Source organism: Etheostoma spectabile, chromosome 15, assembly GCF_008692095.1.
Source record: "Etheostoma spectabile isolate EspeVRDwgs_2016 chromosome 15, UIUC_Espe_1.0, whole genome shotgun sequence".
NCBI lineage: Eukaryota > Metazoa > Chordata > Actinopteri > Perciformes > Percidae > Etheostoma > Etheostoma spectabile.
In genome coordinates this window covers 26,309,877-26,312,821 of record NC_045747.1, presented here as the reverse complement: position 1 = coordinate 26,312,821, position 2,945 = coordinate 26,309,877, and positions in this window count along the sequence as shown.

Sequence of the window (2,945 nt, the reverse complement as noted above, 5' to 3'; positions counted from 1 at the left end):
ACACACACACACACACACACACACACACACACACACACACACACACAAATATATTTACATATAGTGACACTCTTTCTTATTCTCAGCCTTTGACTGGTACTTATATTGTAAAAGTGAGTACTAGAAAGATGGTTTTCCTATCACTAAGATGAAACCGTTCCAATGCATAATAATAAGCAATGCAAGGAGTCAAGACTCAAAATTTAGAAGTCAAAAGTAACATGGCAACGCTAGAGAGCTTTACTGGAGACACTGTTAAAGTAAAAGATGCCAAGATGCACTGCAAGGTGCCTTTATGTAATGTGTCTACACACATTGTGCATCACTTGGACCGTTATCTATCGCATTAATGATATTACAGCGCAAACTCAGTCAAGTTTTGCAGCTTGGTGCAATTTGACCTTTTTTTTTGCCTCCGATTACAGTTATTCCTGTGGCAAAGTATACATTTTGTTTTTGCGCCAAGAACGCAGTAGGCAGGACAGTGACCGAGAGAAAAATAAATAAAAATGAAATGGATGTCACAAAGGCGTTCAAAACTTCAGACATGGAATTTAAAGGTGACAGGGTTGGGGTTTGTAGGGGCTTTTTCAGAATTACATGTTTTTGTTTTTTGTTTTTTTGTCCAATCATTTTGTGAATTTGCCCCAGATTGTTTGGTTAAATTGTTAAAAATGAAAAAGAAGACTCTCCAATTTCAAATCGCATTACTGCTGTAACAGTTTGGATTGTGAAGTTTTGGATTTAGAAGCCTTTTTTATTGGCAATAGTTCACGGGCTGCTATAGCACTGATACACGTACTGTAGCTACACGCTAACGCCAGGGTAAAGTTGCAATCTTGGTTACTGATGGTCATTTTGAAGCCTCTATCGGTGACTTTTCACAGTAGACAGTACTGCAATAGTCCGTGACACTCATTCCCCCGCTGCCACAACGGGTGGTACCATTTTCGCAGTGAAGCGGATAACAAGTATTGTCACCTCTTCAGAATTTCAGCACTGACTTAGTCCCGAAGCAGTGGTTCTTGTAACATCCCTATTTAGAATTCATATAAAATACATCATTTTTGATTCTGTTGCTATTAATCAATAATTATAGAGTTTACCGATCAAATTAGTTATTTCAGTGTGACACACTTTTTTTTGTCTTCTATGTAGATAAAAAAAAAAAAAGGTGCGTCCTCTAAATCCAGGAAAAGGAGGCTGCATTTGTGGACTGCTTTTGAAGGAGCCGTGAAATGAAATGAAATGGGATGGCCTTTGCCTCTGCAGCCCCAAAATGGGGACCCAGACTCTGTCAAAGGCCAGTTCCAGAATATACACACGTCCAGTTTCTCAATAGGCTACCTCACTGTCTACACATTGTAGTCCGTGATGGTTCTTTACAGGTGAGAAATGAATGGGAAAAGTATTTGTGGAACTTAATGACATTATTTCCACTTTTTTAATTCTTATTATAATTCTTATGTAATACCTGGACTAAAGTCCATCCACGCTGATCAACGGCTTTATTTACATCACATTGGCTTGTTATTTAACGTAAAAAAAAAATCATGACTTTGTTCAGTGCCAACCCCCCCGCCCCCGGCAGCCAACCACCACAAATAGACTCTCATTTTTGTGGTACTGTATTTAATAACTCACCAATATAAAAGTTGCTACTGCATTATATTTACGTAGATAATATGAACGAAATATACAAATGTGCATTATTCTACAACTGCCAGAATCTTCTTATAGGTATTCAGAAAGAAAGTAGACATCACTAAAAATGTACTGTACTCATTTTATTCCTCATAGGCTGAGACTCACTTTGGTTAGGGTGGTTTGCAAAGACACCCCGGGTCAGGGTTAACCCTTCCCTTGATTCTCTCTGTATTTAGGTTGGTGTGGACAGTTCCTTATTGCTAACTTATGGATCCCTCACTATGAACTGAAAGAATTCGTAGCGAACTGTTGATGAACCCCTATTTTCCAGAGCCTTCATGTGTATAATCTGTCATGCTGTATAAGGTGACATGTGTCTTTATTTAGGAATATCAAGATTCCTTTTTTTTTTTTTTAAAGTTTGTTGCTTACCTGTAACATGTTTTTACCTTGGTGTAGCAAGTAATCTTAATTACATTCCACCATTGTCATGTCATGTGTGCTTGAGTTATTGTTTGCATGTGGATCTAAAGGCATTTTAATGTGTGTGTTGTTTAAATGGAGCCAGCCGGGATTGTTTTTATTTTATTTTTTTGTAAAATGATCTCAATGTACACACAGATCGTTGCTTAAAGAGAAGCAAAACATGATTACATAGTTGAATACAAAGTGAATGGAAACCAAACCATCATTCTCTATCAGGTGTTACCATGTGATCTGTATCTGACTACAGGCCTCCACATTTAACACTATTAAGTGTTCTCAGTCATCTCAGTCAGTCATCTGTTCTCCCAGCATCATTATCGGATCTAATTATTCCAAAAGGCGGAATTGGCAGACTTAACAACAAACACAGTAAAATATGTCTCTGATTAAAGCTGCTATAATCGAGAACTGAGAAAAACTGAGAAAACTGATAATTATAATCAAATCTGCAGCTCCCTTCGGCTTTACAGAGCACTTACACTACTTGCTCAGCCCTATATGGCAGACGAACGCAGTTACTACCTGGTAATCAATGTGAAGCATTCAGCATCTTAAGAGCCAGATATTAGGAGCCAGGAGTTGGTTGAGACCATAAACAGCTCTAAATAGAGTAAATATTGGACCTAAATTTTCCAGTAGGGTTAAATGTAAATGTGCTGTATTTATATAGCGCTTTTCTAGTCTTAACGACTACTCAAAGCGCTTTTACATCTACAGGATACATTCACCATTCACACACATTCATACACTGTGACCGAGGCTGCCGTACAAGGTGCCACCTGCTCATCAGATAAACACTCGCACACATTCAC